The 18,329-nt window shown below is 38.0% G+C and overlaps 1 protein-coding gene across 19 annotated transcripts in view; it reads left to right on the plus strand.

Annotated features, from left to right (window-relative positions):
* Nucleotides 1–18,329, plus strand: part of ZBTB20 (zinc finger and BTB domain containing 20) — a 473,996-nt gene that overhangs the window by 12,072 nt on the left and 443,595 nt on the right. For 5 of the 19 annotated variants that reach the window (XM_058829851.1, XM_058829844.1, XM_058829840.1 and 2 more), the window contains exon 1: nucleotides 16,626–16,748. The exons of 5 other annotated variants lie outside the window; for them this stretch is intronic. The gene's annotated coding sequence lies outside the window, so the exon portion shown is untranslated. 9 more of the 19 variants (XM_058829850.1, XM_058829839.1, XM_058829857.1 and 6 more) reach the window with 4 other exon arrangements.

Below are 18,329 nucleotides of genomic sequence, written 5' to 3' on the forward strand. Positions count from 1 at the left end.
CATTTATTTTACTTGGATAACTCTCATCATTTGCAAACTGGACTGGGGATATTGCTATCATAGAAATTACAAATATTTCAGACCTATCCATGCAAGAGCAGGGATAATTTTTTGGCACCTGAGATTAGTAATACTTTGGTGTTTTTTGATGCTTCTCATCTGAGAATCTGAGTTCTTTATGAACAATTAATTAAGCTTTAAGACACCCTTCTGAAATAGGAAAGCATTAATAGCCTCCTGCATTGGATAAACTCATATTTAGAGATGTTGACTGACTTAGTTCAAGACACCTGTCAAGTTGTCTACATTCAAGTTGGATATAACCCCTATTTGCTGATTACCTGTCTTATCCTCCAGTTCTGAGTTTTTCTCACCTGGCATGACAATTTTTGATGTGGCATAGTTCCTTTTGGCACAACACACATTTTGAAAAATTATCATAGCTGGGTATGCTTTAGCTACTTGTACAAGTGTAGACCTTTCTTGTTGCTTGTTTCTTTTCAAAAATAATTTAATTTTATTTCTTAGAGTCTTTCATAGACTACAGTAAAATCAGTAGACTTCTAAAGACTCTAATAATCCCTTGTAAAAAAAGCCCTCAAAACATGACTTTCACATTTCAGACAGACTTCAGGAAAAGAAGCTTTAGGTGGAAAAGCAGAAAATAGTCAATGATGTTATGGAAAAGGTAAAGAGCCACAAACCAGATTTTGGAATATTACCCTTTGCACTCCATGCAATGTTGTGCAACAGGTGAGCCTTTCTCTTGGTCAGTCTTGTGTATGTTAACAATGTAAATCCACTTTATTTCAATATTAAAGGAAACCCTTCTCTTATAATTGAGAGATCTCAAGGATGGGACCAGTACATTTTGTTCAGTTCTGTTGTCCAGACTCTGGAGGGTCCCGAGCCCCATGGGAGCTGCTGAGCTCTCTTTGTTTTGTTAACTTCAGAGGGTGCTGGGGGGGAAGTTGCAGTGACTGGCAGAAGTTAGTCTTTGTAAAGCCTTGGAAACAAACAGGAATTCCATTTTTTGAGTTGAAGTCAGCCATCCTGCTGTTGCCAAACCTACAAGCAGAAGGAAATGTGGATGTAAAAAGCAGCACGTATATACATATTAATGCTTCCAGTACAACATCCCCCATGCCTGAGGACAGTAAGTGCAACTGAGGACATAGTGAGGTTTACAAGAGTACCTCACATGTTGAGATGCTTTATAGTCCCCCCTGTGAATAGCCTAGCGAAAACCATATGTGAAATATAAATATACTGGGACTTAAAAATGGAGCTGCATTCCAGCCTTTTAAGTTAATTTTGTAACATGCTGCATCTGAGGGCTTAATGTGTGTTGTATCCAATGCTAGCTGAATACTGCAGGGCTTAATAAATGCAGTGTGTACTGGAGACACCAGAGGGTCTGATGGAAGACGTGAGAGGAAGAGAAGATGGTGGCGGAAATAGCACATTTTAGTGAAAGAACAAATCCGGTTTGAACTAACTGCGTGCTTGCTTCCTTCAGTCCAAAGGCAACAATGAACTCCCGTTGTCATGCTGAGTCAGTTGGCAGTGACTCACTTTATCAGTCTCAAAACTGTCCAGCATTTCATCAGAACTGGATTACACAATGGGTTTTTCCTTTTCCCCCTTTTTTTTTCCCAATACACTTTTAGTATTAATAGGCCTGTAAATCATCTGATGTTAACATGTTTCCTCATTAACTTCTACTTTTTTAATTATAAGACTAATAATCATAGAACTTCCCAAAGAGGGAAGTACAGTAATCCCAACTTGACTTGAAATTCTCAAGGAAAAGCTTTCATAGTTATGTGATTCTCTCGGTTAAAAATAAGTTAAAGCCTTTTGTTGCTTTCCACAGGATATTGGCATAGCTAACATATGCTCACAATTGTTCAGCTGAGGTATGTGTTCTCTGTTGGGTGTGGAGAGAAAACTTGTATGTGGAAACAGCAGCCAATGTATCAAAGTTGAATTTTTCTCTCCAGAATTACTTTTTTTGGGTTTTTTTCTGCTAAAGCCTATTGGAGGAAACACTCAAATGCAGTATAGTATCCACTGAAACAGTGCACACAAATGGTGTGATGTATTTTATGGGTGCATTTATCCCTTGAACACAAAAAGACACATTACCTAAAATGCAAAGTGTGTGATTCTGCACTTAAAATCAAGAACATCTTCACAGTCTCTGTAGTTTGTGAAAAAAATTAGCTCTATGAGGCTTTATATCTAACTCTGCTTATTGTTGCTCTTCATTGGATTCTTTGATTTTAACACCTATGCTGTTACACAGTTTCAATGAAAGCAATATGAATAAACTAAAAATGTGTAAAAAGTGATGCTGAGTTGGCTGGACAGCAATGCATCTGCTCTACAATCCAGCATTTCTAAGTTCAGCCATCTTGTCTGCCCTAATTTAACATCTGTATTTTCCACCTGCATGATTAAATTAGCTGTATTCAATCAAATCCATTTTTTAATCACATATTGAAAGCAAAATATGTATCTTCAGTTTTTAATCTTAGAATGTTTGAGAATCCTGGAATATGTTCAATGCCTGTCCCAATGTTGACGTCTTATCCTGGGTTTAATCCCTTCCGTCTGTGTTTCGAATCCATCCTGGTGGCTATGAAATGGAAAGCTTCCAAGAGTCTTTGAATAATTTTTTAATTTTGTTCTTCAGTGGTTCTAGTTCTTTGTTGTTAATTAGATCAAACCACATTTCCACTGAGGCTGTAATGGTAGTGTCATCAGCCTGTAATCTGTCAAGTCCCTCTGAAACCTCCTTCAACTGCTTTTGTAAATTTAGTACCTCTCTGTAAAGTTCCTTGCAGAGAAAAATGTGTGCTATTTTTTGATCAAAGTCCTTCTTCTCAGTGCAAATTTCAAGACACTTGTTGATGCAAACACAGAATCACGTGCTCCTGAGAGGAACACTGAGTGTCTCTGGGAACCAGGGGCACTTTGTCTCTCAGGTTACCCTTTTTCACTCAAGTTATCCAGCCTGCTGGTGATAGCAGATTTGTCTTTGGGCTCTATAGGTACAGGTTTGGAAAAGTTTGGCTGTTCCTTTTTCACTTAGTGTGGCTGAAATACAGCACTGAGCAGCCATATATCAGAAGCAGAAGAAAGATTTTTAAACATTCTTGTTTCAAATTTTTTTTTTCTGTCTAACCAAATAGTAAAATCAGCTTTCGCATGCATTTCTTATTGCTGGATGGTATCTTTGGTAACTGCACCAATGCCTGTGGTTTCCATTTTTTAATATCAGCATACAAAGGCATACATTTCATTGTAAACTTGTGGTCATTAGGAGATCATTTGTCATGGTCAGATAGCCAACCTGCACTAATGCTGTTACTTTTTCTTTTATTATCTTCCTGTTTTTTCTGTTGGAGATTCTTGTAGTGGACAGCTGAATTTAAAAGTCTCTAAAATAAATGTTTCAATCATTGCTATCAAGTGCTCCTTTTGTATTCCGTTGAAGGCAATATCATTAAGACGAAATAAGGTTGCATCTTGTTAAGCAGAGCTTTTCTTTACAGCATAATCAACTGGTAAGCTTGTTTCTGGGTCTTCAAGACACAAAGGTGTCTAATGTTTAAGAGCATCTAGGAGGCTTGGAACACAGATTTAAATCATCATTACAGCTACATTTAATAATGATAATGACAGCATTAAAACATCTCACTTTCAGAATCATCAAACTCATCAGAGTCCTGCTTCAGTAGTTTCACTTAAAAGAACATCTCATCTTGAAGAGTCCACAAAAATGAATTATGTGCATTTTTTGAGTTGGATATGAAGTCATCCTAACTTTTTGAACAATTTTGACAATGCCTACACTATACTGTTAAGGAATTATGTTGAGATTTGTTACTTTGGTACATGCATATACTTATTGCTTTCTCCAACTTCTCTTGAAGTCAGATAAATGAATATTTTTATGTGTCTTAACCATTAAGCTTCAGTTTGTAATATTGGTATCTTTAATATTAACAGTAGAGCAAGAAGCCTGCAGTCTGGATTTAACAGTTAGGATGGAAAACCTGTGTGAGAGCCCTGGCTTTTGTTAGACTTGTTATAGACTACTCAGATTACTCAGTGGAAGTTACTTAATACAAGTATTGTATGTTCATGTTCAAAACTTGATTAGTTTATTACTTTCTTTTTAGCATCATTTGGAAAATTATTCCATCGACATCGAGCAGCATCTCTCTCACCAAGCCCTTAAAGTGCTTGACTTGAAAGAGTTTATGTTTTTTGCTGTCTTTTAAGAGAGACAGAACTCCTTTACTCGTGCCACTTTCCTGTTGAGTCTTAAAATGTTTAAATTTCTCATTTGCAGATAGAAAATAGAACCTGATTTTTTTCAAGGATCTCTTCTTCCTATTCTTTGTTATTTTCATGTAAACATTTCTAAGTGTCAGATCCTGAATAGTCAGCACTGGATTGTTTCTGTATCTGACATTGTAAATATAGGTAACATGACTCATGGACTCTTCGTCAAGCTATGTATAAGCAACCCCTACAGCAAAATGTAATAACATCTTCCCTAGGTCTATTGTGAGGGGCTGAGCAGGCCATCTTTGGTCAAATGTATTTCTGCTTTTGAAACACCTCTAGTTTTGTCTGTCAGGACTCTGTCTCAGCAATCACATCTGTGTGAGTTTTGGTTTGGTGTTTACATGGGCGAGCATGGGGAGCACCCCTCTAAAAGCCAGTGCAACTCAGACACTTTCAGTTGCAGAGAAAAGAAAAATATGCTAATTTACCAGTACCATACAATTTGTGCTGCTTTTGTTCATATTTATCATATTTAGTGGTTCTCAAAGGTTCATTGCCTTTTTTTTTGCCTCTGGGGATTTTTTTGTTTGTTTTTTCAGTCTCTCTCAGAGCTGCAAAGCAGTGTGCATCCGTGTGTCAGTAGTGTGCAAGGCCTGGTTGGGTGAGGTTTTGAACAACCTGGTCTAGTGACAGATGTCCCTGCCCAAGGCACGGGGGTAGAACTGGATGATCTTTAAGGCCCCTTCCAACCCAAACCATTCTATGATGCTATGATTACCCTTTCTGTGCAATCTTAGGTGTATTTTAAACGAAAATATGGCTTACAAGTAACTATTTGAACTGTTTATTGATGTTTTCTCAAAGATGGAAATGCATATACTGCTTTAAGAGTGAGAAGGACATATCGGGTACTGCAGGAAATTCCAAGAAGCTTACTGTGGGTTTAAAGTGTGACCACAGTGGGAGAAATGTGTGGAGTGGTAACTGTGTGGGATGATTGGCTCTTTATCCACCAAGTCCTTCCTTGTCCCCACAGGGATTGTCCTAGGCCCAGAGCTGTGCTTAGAAATTCCCAGGACTTGATCTAATCTTGAGTGCACGTGAGACAAGCGAGGACTGAAAGGCTGAGTTGGCAGGGAGGAGTTGGAAAATGAAGGTGCTAAGAGGAGCAGGGAAAAGGCTGCAACCTAGCCAAGGTATTTTACTTTTTTATGTAAAAAATATGGGGGTTTTATGTTACTTTGCATGTACTTTTTTAATTACATGCTGCAATCCACTACCCTTCCCACATGTGTGCAGATTTCCATGATAAGCCTAAAGACTGCTCTAGGAAATACTTTTTTAGCCCAAGTAGTATTGCCTAGGAATTTTTTTTTGAGCAGAAGGATTTCAGTTCAAAGTAAAACCTGTGATGTTAGGGGTGGTTATGGCTATTCCTAAAACACTTAAGTAATTTCTGGCCATTTAATTGTGACAATTGAGTAATTCATGGTACAATGTTTTACTTCCAGCTTTATGGTCTGCCTTTTTTCAAACTGCCACAGTTTTCAATCTGCTTCCTAGTCTTTAACCTAACTTCTTTTTAGCTGTTCGAAAACAAACCGGAAACATCTTCTTTTACTCTAGTAAGAAGGGGTTTTTTTTACTCCTTGAGGAGACTGAGATAACTTTATGCACTTTTCCCTTATTTTATTCCCCATTTTGCCTGTCTCGTTCCTTGATGGCTTTCATTCTTTGATCAATTCCACCAATTTTAATTGGAATTTTTTTCCTGTCTTCTCTTGTGATAAAAAGATATTTTCAAGTAATCTCTTTCTTTAGGCCCAGTGGTAAAAGGGCTGTCTTTGGGAATTTGGACATCTATTTTCCATTAAAATGGGTGGAATGATGTGTTAGTGTCTGGCAGGGATTTGAACACCTTTGAGCTATTGTGAAGCAAGTATTCTCATTCCTCTGAAAGTGAAGTCTTGTTGTAGATAGGGATGGTTAATCTTAAGCTTTGAGACCTGTGGATGGTGTTGTAACATGAATGTGGATAGAACCTGTAAGTCAGATTTTTGGGCTCCGTTTGTCTTGCACATAACTTTTCTCAGAGGAGTAGTCTGTAGTTATCCCAAAGAACTTCCAGCATCATTAAGTACCTAACACTAAAAATTCATAGCAATTGTTATATCCTGTTTGCTCCAGAAAATGGTGTAATTTATCACTTATCTTCATATTTTGAAACAGGGGTCAGACTGAGTTGACTTTTAGCAGTATGGGGAGCTGGTGCTTTTGTTCCCTGGTGGTTGACTTCTTGTGCTCCAAAATTACAGCTTTAATTTAGGATGTAAAAAGCTTGTAGCTTGCTTGACTGTGAGGTTCTAATTAAAGATTGCATTAGATGTGAGCTGACACTTGTTTGTTTCCAGTCAGTCTCCTAATACAAGAATTCTTGGCTGTGTCAAGCAGTGTTGACTCTGAAGACTATTGTCAGTCATTTAAATGTAGAAACTATTTACTGCTTTACTGTTTTTTTCTCAAGAAATAAAGCAGGAAAAAGAAGAGATAATCCTGTTATGTAGACCTTCAGCATTGTCACATTTTGATATTTGGAGCCCAGAGTACTGTTTATATTGAAACAGGAATTTGGGAGAGTAATGCCCCATAAATTATCTTCATTATAACCCTGTGGCTACCTCTCTCATACCTGTTTTAAAGATGCTTACATGAGCTGCACATGGCACCTACACAGGCAATCCCAGCTCTCGTGACTGAGAATAACTGTGCTGCACTAGGTAGCCATTAACAGCTTGCTCACAGTTTGCCCCCATAATCCCATATCTGAGAATCCCCAATGAATTTTTATGGTACATTGCAGCTTTACTCTGGGAATCCCTAGGAATTTCAGGCTGAAACTCATTTGCTTACTCAGTTGGATGGATCTGTGATGTATAGCTTGATATTTATGTGGGATTTCTATTAGACATGATTTTCTTCCCTTGCTTGGTGCCTGGCCCTCAGATGGTTTCCTGAAGCTGGTGAGAATAGCTCCTGAAGCTATTCCATTTAGCTGTAGTGGTAGTGCCATTGTTTTTGAAACAAAAAGTGTAAAGGTATACTCGCATTTATGGTTCTAATATCTGTGATGTTATCACAGTGTGCTAAAAAAAATGTTGATGGATTCTGAGACTGCAACAGAGACTACTTAAAGTCATATTTATATCCTGATTCTTACCAATATTTTGTTGGCTTCAGGACAACTCAACAAATGGAACACTAGGACAGCAAAGTACCAGTTAATATAAAGTTATCTTTATTCCAAATTCTGTTTATTTTGCTGAGTTTTTTTGTTGCATATTATCAAATGGTTTCACAATGTGACCTCTGACTTTGTAACAAAACAAATTAAATGTTAGTTAGTACTGATTAGTGCAATGTTAACATTGATTCTTTATTTACTCAAAAATCAGGAAATTAACGTTCCTCTGACAAACTTAATTATGCCTAATTGCACAGATATTACAAAGGGGATCTCTCATTATATAATCATAGATAATCCTGGTAGCAATACAAAATCTTACAGTTCTAGCTAATATTTGCAAAGAAAGTTATAGAAAAGGAGCCCTTTGACCATAAAATAGTACCTGACTTGGGCTCATTACAAAACCTGACTGAACAGTAGCATTGAAGTTGGTACACTTTGTTTCTATTATATCATTTTGAAAATATTATGTCACCTTGTTCTGTATGTTCTAGTTCTGTAATGAAAGGCCCTTTTGTTCAAACACAGGCAAAATAAAAGAGTTGTTTGTCTATAGGATACCAAAGCTCATTTCTGTCTGACTTACACCACCACTAACCTTGCTAGATCTTCCAATTTTTGACAGGTTTGATTGAGAGAAAGGTTCTTATCTCTGTTCTTGTGTAAAATAAGACCTGAGGCTTAATTTTCAGTCATTACAACTTTTTGCTTTTAATTTCTTTGGCTTTAAATAATAAACTCTCTCATCTATTCCTTTCAAAATGAACTTCAATTAATACTTCAGGAAAAGAAATGTACCTCTAAAAGTGTCCTTTAAAATAGCTGAGCAAACTGTGTTCACTTTATCAAAAAATATTCTCCTTTAGGCTAAAACTAAAGGACTAATTGGACCCAGTCTTGTTTTCCTAATAGAACTTAGCTTATATAAAGTTAAAGGAAAAAAAAAAAAAAAGAGACCAGAGCATTTCTTTTCTTTATTACATCTAGTGCATCTTGGTTCTTTATTCTTCAGAAACATCTTTGATTAAATGTTTCAAAGGTGAGGAATCCTGCCCACATACACACAAAAATAATCCTGAGGTGGTCTACACATAATCAAGGTTTGTGAACATGAAACTTTTATACCTAATGTTGGTGGCACTGCTGTTAGTAAAAAGGTTACATCCTTACTAGTGTTTCCTGTGTGTTTGATACAAGGCTCAGCAGTTAAGCTTGTTGTTGGAGTGGGCTTCTGAGGCTATCAAAGATAAATCCTTGCTTGATGTTTTACTCATTTCCATTGCTTTACTGAATGGTCTCACAATATTTAGTTAGCCCTTAAAGAGAATCAGGCACTTTTTTATAGTCACAGGTCAGAGCCACTTGGCCTAAATGTCCCCAAGTCCCTGGGCTTTATGTTTTCTGTTAACTGGCAGTGGGATTTTAGGGGCACATATCCAGAAACACTAAGCACAGGGACTGTGCGGGAATTTGGGCCAGCTGAAAACAGGTCATATGGTGAGATTTTGGGCTGAAATGCTTCTAAGTGAGAAACAAGCCTAAGAGGTTTTAGCAAAAGTCCAGCTTTTTCAGTAACTTAAAAATTCAGTTTGCCTGGTAAATGGATTAGTTTACCCTTGCCTAGAATACATGGAGAAAAATCTCATAGAGGAACTTTCTCACAAGGACTGAGTTTGAGGAAAATCCTGCATCCACTGAAGGGATGTCATGGTGAAGTATTAGACGAATAATAGCACATAGTCTTACTTCTTTCAAATAGTACAGCATTATTGTACATACTATGACTTTTTTTTGGTCATATATCCCTAGCTTTAAGAAAATACATAAAGAAATTTCTAGTTTTAAAAACTGCATTAAAAAGATTTTAAAATATTTCTTACCATATTTTAAGATACATAAGATTATTAATATTAAGATTAATATTCTTACAATATTTTAAGATAATTGCATAACTTTTAGAGCCTAGTGAAGAGTTTTTAGATGTCTGAAGTTTCAACACTGTTTGCCTCTATTTTGTAGAGGGGTTTTGTCCACCTCATGTATAGTCAATAAAAGAGTAAAAAATTCCATCATTATACATCTGATACACTTAAATTGCATTTTTGTTTTTATTTTTCCAGAAATGGCTATTCATTTGGGGGGCAGTATTCTCAGATGTGATATTCTAAACTAGGAGATAATTACCTCTTGAATGAGTAGCATCTTTGAAAATGCTGACATAAATATTTTCCAGGTAGAATGGATTCATGCTGATAGGCTTATGAAAATATTCAGTTGCACCCAGAGGGTAAAATAAAAGATTCCAAAATATAGCTAGTGATGTGTCTCACTTTTTTCCCCCAGCTAGATCAGATCTTCATTCATGATAAACTTAGTGCATCTCAACTGCTACAACAATCACTAGAGTCACAGAAGTTTGTGTTGCTTTGTTGGCTGTTTTCCCACTATATTCTACTATTTAAACAAGGTAAAAGTAGAAATGGTGGCCACCTTGAGCTACAAAATTTTCACTGTGGTTCATGTCTGAAATCATTATGACAGCAATCAATAGTCTGCATGCTCCTTAACTTTCTGTGGCAAAAATAGAAATATTTGATAGTCATCCTGGTTATCTGGTAGAAAAGAGTGATGACTGTGCCTCCTGATTTGTTTGTTACCAAAGCTCCTTTCATGTGATAAACCTACTTTTTACTATTTGTTGTTCAGTTTGGGATGGATTCAATGTGGATTTTCATAAGTAATTCATCAAATTTCTAGTCCTTAAGTGTTGGCTGAATTGCAACATGTCTCTATAATGGAATCAGAGGTTACCTTTGGGAACTGTATAGTTATATAATAGAGGGTGCACCATACAATGCAGTGGGCTTTGTAACAAGATCTGACTTCGTTGTAACTCCACAGCTTGCATGAGGGCCTAGCACCTTAGCTCAACAGCTAAATTGGTCACTAATGGCCTGCCCAGGCAAATAAAGGTAATATCCCAGCACCCCTGTAAGTGGAGAAGATGAACATATATGTACAGCCAAGGCTACACATAATGGCACCTTGTTAGTGGTTAAATAATTGCAACACAATCTACACATCCAGGACAGAAAGACAAAAACACATGGACATCCCAAGTTCATGTGCATGTATGTCTCAGGGATTTTTGTACAGTTTTGGTTTTTGAATTAGAAAGTTATATGTTGATTATGATACTGTCTTGTGGAGTTGATCAGGAGTCAGTCCCTGTAGGTGGTGATTAATATACACCACTGTTAATGAGTATAAAAGCAAGGGATTGGCCTTGCTGGGACAAAATTTGTTCTGTTGTGAGATCTCTCTCTAACCATTTACTGATGTAGCAGTAGCATTTACCCAACACAGTACTAGAGAAATGTATGACATGGGAGGATTGAGGATTATGCAACAGAAACACCATTTTGCAGCCTTAATGCAAGGTGGACCGGGGAACAGTCATTGTGCAAAGTGTTCCTCCACTGAAGTACAGGTAGTGTCATAACAAAGGAAAGTGGGTACTTGGTACACACTACTTGCACACAGATTTACACAAACCTGTTTAAACTGTTGGAGACATGTCAGATTTTCATCTTGTTTATTATTCAAGACATTCTGAGATTAAAAAAAACAAAAAAACAAAAAAAGAGAAAACAGTAGAGAAGCCAGTTCTGGTTCAGTAAGTGCATCCCAGTTGTGCCAATCAGCTGGACTGTCTGAGAGACAGTCATCCATAGACTCAGCATAGCCTGAACTTCTGATCAGGAAAAGCTAACATCCCAGTCTCACTTTCTGCTCTCCAACAGGGTGATTAACTTTTTCCTTTTATTTTTTTCCTCTATCTGTAAAATGAGAATGACAGTAGTTTTGTTGCCAAAGGAAGTAGTGAGATTTGATTTGCTTATGATTATGTGCACCTGAAATATGGTATGGTGGACCAAAGTTGCTCTATTAAAGGGAAGTATTACTTATCTGGAGGTCTGGCAGTAAGTACTGACTGCTGAGATGGAAGAACAATTGAGATTCTCTGCATATTGAAAGGCACCAGAAGTGCAATGTATTTCCCCTTTCCTGTCCTCAGCATCATCACCAGTAAATCTGCAGGAATAAAGAGCTTTGTGAGGTCTTTCTATGCTTTTCGTTGGCCCCTGCTGATGTAAATCAAACATACTGTCCTCCTGTTATCTTCAGGTTTAAAAAAACCTATTTTTAATCACTTCATACAGGTATCTAATTTGAATCAGCCTGCAACACTGCAGGACTCTTGAGCTTTTTTAATTGGCGTCTCTCTCATTACATTTGCACAAAGTTGCAGGGACACTGCAGGACACCAGTAGAGACATGTGAATCACCAATCCTGTTGGGCTGGCAACAAGATGGTGTGATACACCAGGGGAGCCTCAGAGACCCGTGTATGTGGTTAAGAGGACTGAGTGGAAGCAATCAAGTTCAGACATGTTGCTGTGACTGTTTCTAGGTCCTGCCTATACCATCGGAAACAGAATTGTGATGGAAACTTGCCTGGGATTTTTAACAGCAGTATGATGTTAAACCAGCCTGGTTTCTAGGAACAGTTCCTGGGATTCTGGTAATGCAGAGCTCCCTGAAGGTACTAATGGAAATGTCATAGGGCAAATACATGAAGTACATCAAAACCAGTCTTTTAGCCCATCACATGGATATGCAAGGTACCCAACCAGTTCATGGAGTCAGTCTCACTTAAATTCCTTAAGCATTTGAAAATCAACCCTTAGGTATCTGCTAAGAGTCTAATATTTTTTTTTCTGAAGGAAGTAACTCTTATCCTCAGACATGTTTATATGATGCCGTGACTCCTTTTCCAGTTTTGGCTGCCAACAAGATATGTCTAAACTTAGCATGTTGGTGCGCCTGGAGACATAAAATGGAGAGACTAGAGCAGTCTAGAATATGTTATTTGGCACTGAAGTATCTTCATTCCCTCTCCGTCCGTCATCCAGAATCTTGTCATTTGCAACAAAGTATTTCACGCTTCTGGTGGGTACTTTGGTCTTCTCTATTTTCCCAGTACTATTGACAACAGGGCTATGCAGGGCTATGTGGCAGAACTGGAGATGGGTGCTCTGGCTGCACCAAACACGACAATTTTTGACATACTGTCTTTCTGGTGCTAGTATATTTTTTATTCTTTTGGAGGCTTTGCTAGAGGAATTAGAGCTCTTTTGCATCCCTAATGACAATTGCTAGAAACCAACTCTGAACTAAGAAGACAAGTTTGTAGAAAAAAACAGGAGCATCATCTACAGGGTAGACCAGCATTGCTTGTCCTTGAATTCAGGATGGATAGTGCAGCCTTTTACTAAGCCAGCCGGGAGCCCTCTGTTCCAGCCTCTTTCTTGTGGGGTGACACCATGCATGGCCTAACCAAAGTTTGGTGTCTCTGCCATGAGAGATGTACGATCCTGACACATGACAAGGGCTTGCTTGTCTGTTCTCCTGCATAGCCAGGCACAGGCCAGCCTTGTGACTGCCATGCAGGCCCTCACTGTCACACAGCAGGTCTGTGTCCAGTCCTGTGACAGAGCTGAAAGCTGCCAGCAGCCACACATCTTCCTTCCTCTTCTTGCAAATCATCCCACTGCATTACCATTGACCTCCTCATATAATGGAGAGGAGGAATTGCAGACCCACAGGAGTGTGGTGTGGTGGTGAGCAGGCTTTCATTGAGCATTTTGAATCAAGCAAATGGGCAGTTTTATGTTGGCAAAACATTAAATCAGTATTCTCCATTCAAATTGCACCACTCAGGATTTTTTTAAAAATGGTTTAGATGGATTAAATGATTAATAAGACAACCCAGAATCGAGCCATTGATGGTTAGGATCTAAGTCTAAGAAAGACTCCCAGGCAAGGAACCAGTTGTACAAATCACATCTTGTGGGGTTTTTTTTTCATTCAGGTCAAACATGTATTTGGATTTTATAAAGATTATGGTTAATTTGATTAATTTCTCATTGAGGGCCAAAACTAGCTTAAGTTGGAATCTACTCCATATTTTCCTTCCAACAATCTTGAGGTTTGAAAGTGTTTGGTTTAGTTCTATAGTTCTGTGAGTACACAAACCCCATGTGACTTTGGAAGGGGTGGCTTTGTGTTCCAGTTCGGGTCTGGCCCTAAGCTTTGTTGTAAGTGAATGGAACTGGGCTCAGTTCTAGTGTTGTTACTGGGATTCAGACTTGCTCAAAACATGAGGAATTTTGGCCTGTTATCCTGGTTCAGATGCATATATGACATATCTAGAAAGTTAGAGAAAAGTTAAGGATCTAGGTGCCTCCCAACTTAGAAGGTTTTGGATCTGGATCAATTACAAATCTGAACATTTTTCAAACTTTAGTGTTTCTGACTCAGTGCTCAGATTTCAACCTGAATGTCTTACATTTGAAGGGTTCAAGTCTGTTTTTTTATCCAAAGTTGGTACATTTTAAATATCTCTTCAGATTTGTATGTGTAAGATTGGTAGGACAAAGGAATTAATATCAGTTTGGGATCAAATATTCCAGGCTGCTAAGAACTTCTCACATCTGATATCCTCATTTTGGTGTAGACCTGATTTTTAAATTTTAAATTCAGAGACTATTCCTATTATTTGAACTGAATATAAGGATATGAAAACTTGTGATTTTCATCCGCTGGCTTTGATACAAGTCCCCTTGACAAAGTATTTATATTTTTCCCATAATATTTGCCATCATAAAACTCTGAGAGATGCCAGGCTGAGATGGGAAGACTCTTCACATATTTACAGTACCATCTACTCATGGAACTACAGTTGAGTCTGTTTTACAGATGGAAAAACTGAGGCAGTGACTGCTCAATTGGTACTTACACAGCCAGATCAAGTTACCACAGTTAGAGGCAAAGTCTACAAATGCCCCTTCTGCTTTCCTGACCTTACATACCCTTCAATAAGGTGATTATGGTCATAAAGTCCAGAGAAGAAAATATGTAATATATATTTGGAGTAACTTGGAGAGCTGCCTCTACATGTGCTAGGTGTGTACGTAGCTAAATATTACAGGAGTTGAACTAAGTAGTCTATTAGAGCTTTTTACTCTTCATATTTTACTGTAAGGTAAGAGAGGCTGCATTTTGATGAAAAAACTAATGAAAATTAACCTTTTGAAATAAATTACTTAATCCTTCAGTATTTACTGTACATCTGGGTACAGTATATACAGTATACACCAGAATGTTTATAAGCGAAACACAAAAATGTGTACCATCTACCAGTGAAAAAAACTAATCAAATTCACCAGTCACCAGGTTAATATTATAAAGAATGTGTGAATCATGAATTTCCAGCCAGCCTGAGGGTACAAATCCATGAATCTAGGGAGTTTACCTGTCTGTTTTTGTCAGCAGGCTATCCCTTTTCCATCACTGCAATTTAGGCATATATTGCCTAATAATAAATGTGATAATAAAAATGTATTTTGGGAAGCAGGATGTTGTAATAGAGCTTTAGATCAAAAGTGAGATTCATTTTACTTAATTTAGCCAACTACAAGCTAGCTGCTTAGCCTAATCTAGTTGTGTAGGTTCCCTCTTTAGTGAGGAGACAGAGAAAGCTGGGATGAATTGCTTTTGGGAGGCGCCTGTCTCTCCACTGACAATAGAGGGAGCCTACACAACTGGCTTAGACAGGACACTTAACTTTTAGGTGGGTATGAGTAACTCCAGGAAAAGTCTGTTTTGCTTGAGGAGGACCTTAGAGTTCTCATCTGTTTTTCTACTGATTTACAGCATAACCCTGGGAATATCACAAAACTTTTTTTTTTTTTTTTTTTTTTTTTTTTTTTAGCTAGTATCTCCATCTAAAAAAATACCCTAGAAAGTTCATGGAGAACCCTTGCCAAGGATGAAATATAGGTGCAAAATGCTTTTCCCCTGGTCTTCCTACTTTGACGTGTCTGTAGTTGTCATTAAAATAAACAGAATTTTTGTGAAATAAACAACATAAGTTTACATGTGATGAGAAGCAGGGCTGAGTGAAAATTATTTTAGAAGAAGCATACATCTTCTTCAGATGTGACAGAATATTGTAAAAATAAAAATATAGTAACTGGTTACACGTATTGTTTCTCCTATCTTTGCTTCTCCTTCGCACCTTCTACCACGAGTCCATTCCCTCTCCCCCCCCCCCCCCCCCCGCAAAAATATATAAAGAGTGGGGAGAACATTCTTCAGATTAGACCTGTATTTTAAATAACCTTGGCCTGTTTGCAACTGGGAAAATGTTTTTTTTTACTTGAGAGATTTATTTCTGTCCTTGTAACACCATGTACTATATGCATTGCACCTGTTCAGACATAAGCACAGCGCATTATTATAGCTGTAGGGGTAGAAGCTTCCCAATATATATTTTTTGAAAGGAGGGAATGCTGGGGAGAATAGCCCTCTCTTTTCAATTGTTTACCGAGCAGTCTCTTAGGAAGACTTCTTCCTCATCAAGATCAATTTTCCCTGCTCCCCTATTGTCTGGGGAAACCTATCTTCAGGAGCGTCTTTCTTGAAAGATCTCATGACTTTAAAATCATCAGTGGGCTTTGTGTAGTCTGCCTGTCAAAAGAGATATGTTTACACCTTCCCTGCATGTGTTAGAGCTATAAGGTTACGGAGCAGAATGGCTGATACGTTTCGGCTCTTCATGCTAATATGCACCAAAAAATGTATTTATGATAATCATATGGACTGTCTGAAACAATGCATTCCAACATCCTGTAACATAAATAAGAAAGGTGGAGCCAGGCGGCACCGAAGTGTTTATTTGCCCGCAATCGTGCTCAGCCCCGTATACCTTTGCTAGGCTGCCTCAGCCTGGCAGTATTGAACCTGTTGCTGCATTAGCCGAGTTGTATTTTGCTAGCTCGGGGAAGGAGGGTTGTCTGCTGTCTGGTAGGAGGGCTTTGTCTGTGTGCGCCTTTCTCTCTCTCCCTCTCTCGCTCTCCCTGGCTCTCGCACTCTCGCTCGCTCTCGCTCGCTCTCTCTCGCTCGCTCTCCCTTTCCCGTCTCTGTGGTTTGTAAGGTAGGTTGCAGTGTGTGTATATACACAACATCAAGAGCAGGAAAATGGACTCATTAGGGAGGCAGGCAGTCATTACCACTCACACTGTACTTCCAGGGAGACAGCGACTATGAGGAGACAAACTGAGGACTGGGGAACAAGGTAGGCCAGTTAACTTTTATAAAACATAAAAGAATAAATCCTCTACTCTCCTTAAACCACCAGCAGTTCTTTATTCCTCCCCCCCCCCCCGCCGCCCCCCCTCTATTTTTAATTTAGAGATGTAAGTTTGCCAGACCTATTTGCTAGCTTAAAATTCGGAACATCTATAGAAGGCCTTACCCTCTACAAATGTATCCCCCCCCACCCCCGACTTATTTAAGGGTGTGCCCCCTTATGATTCACTTTAATTACTTTTTTTTTTTAATCATGAAGGAAACAAATACGTTTGTTTTCCAACACTAGTTCCAAGTAAATCAATATCTTTCACTCTTTTAAAACAGCTCTCCCCGTATGTTTGTGGGTCTCTCTGCTTTTTCTTTTCTGTTTATGCAGTTCCATCTGTCCGTCCATATATCATGTTCTCCTTATTTACTGCTAAATGGGGGTTTATTAGTATTTGCCAATGACTTTTAACTGTAATGCCGGTGACCAGGGTTAACGGTGACTCTCGTTCTTTGTTTTCTATATATATGCACACTGTAAGTTTAAAGTCCAGGCTTGGCATACAGTAAATAAAAGCAAAAAAAAGAGAAAGCAGGTTCCACTCTTCCTGACAGGATTTTTATTCAGAGATTTTGCTGTTTATCTGTTTCGGTGTGGGGGCAGAGGGGGTTAATTTTGGTTATTGTACATGTACTTTTTCCTCCTCGATATTTTTAACATCTATTTTTCATTATTAGTGTTTTTGCAGTTTCCTTTGCTAGGAAGAAAGGAGACGTATATTCTAACTTTTATGTTGCTGATCTAATGTAACATTATGGAGGCATCACTGGGTTAATAAGAATTCAAACTTTCTAAGAGGGAGTTTGTATCCTTGGCTGCCCCCCACCCTCCCACTTTATGCATGGTTATGCTTGTGTTTCCGTGTGTACTGACGGGGAAGGGAGGGGGGAAGGGAATAGATATTTTTTACAGTGGTGGCAAATTATGAAATCTATCGAGCCATTTTGTCCAGAAATAGTAACTATTTATTTACCATTTTTCATTCCACAAATATGCTGCTTATTTTTATTTTCAAACATTGAAGCTCTTCTCTGAATTGATTTTTTTTTTAAACTTCTTTTTTTTTTTCTTTTTTTTTTTTTTTTCTGGGGAGGGATTTGTGATGCATTTCATAGCCCATTTAGCATTGTCGAGTTTTTGGAGCCCAGATTTATTATGGGTTCTAAAGACTGCTTAAACTGATCCATTTGAAACGGTCTTTTTATCTGAGCTGTTGTCATTTCTGTTGGAGAGTAAAACTGCTACTCTGCTGGTAACAAAAAAAAAAAGAAAAAAGAAAAGGGATAGTGGAAGTGAGTTACATAAAATGTTCTGGAGAATCCTAAGTAATTATATAAAATGGACGCTGATCAGTGGAGATCTCTGAACAGTAACAATCACCTTTTTTAATAGAAAATTATTTATTTAATAGCAAGAGGCGGACTTCTTAAAAACATGCATTAGGCCTTCCTTTTAGCACAAAGAAGTCCATAATGCAATATTTCTAACCCACCTGAGACTGCCTAGGAGATTCTCCAA

Source organism: Poecile atricapillus, chromosome 1, assembly GCF_030490865.1.
Source record: "Poecile atricapillus isolate bPoeAtr1 chromosome 1, bPoeAtr1.hap1, whole genome shotgun sequence".
Lineage (NCBI taxonomy): Eukaryota > Metazoa > Chordata > Aves > Passeriformes > Paridae > Poecile > Poecile atricapillus.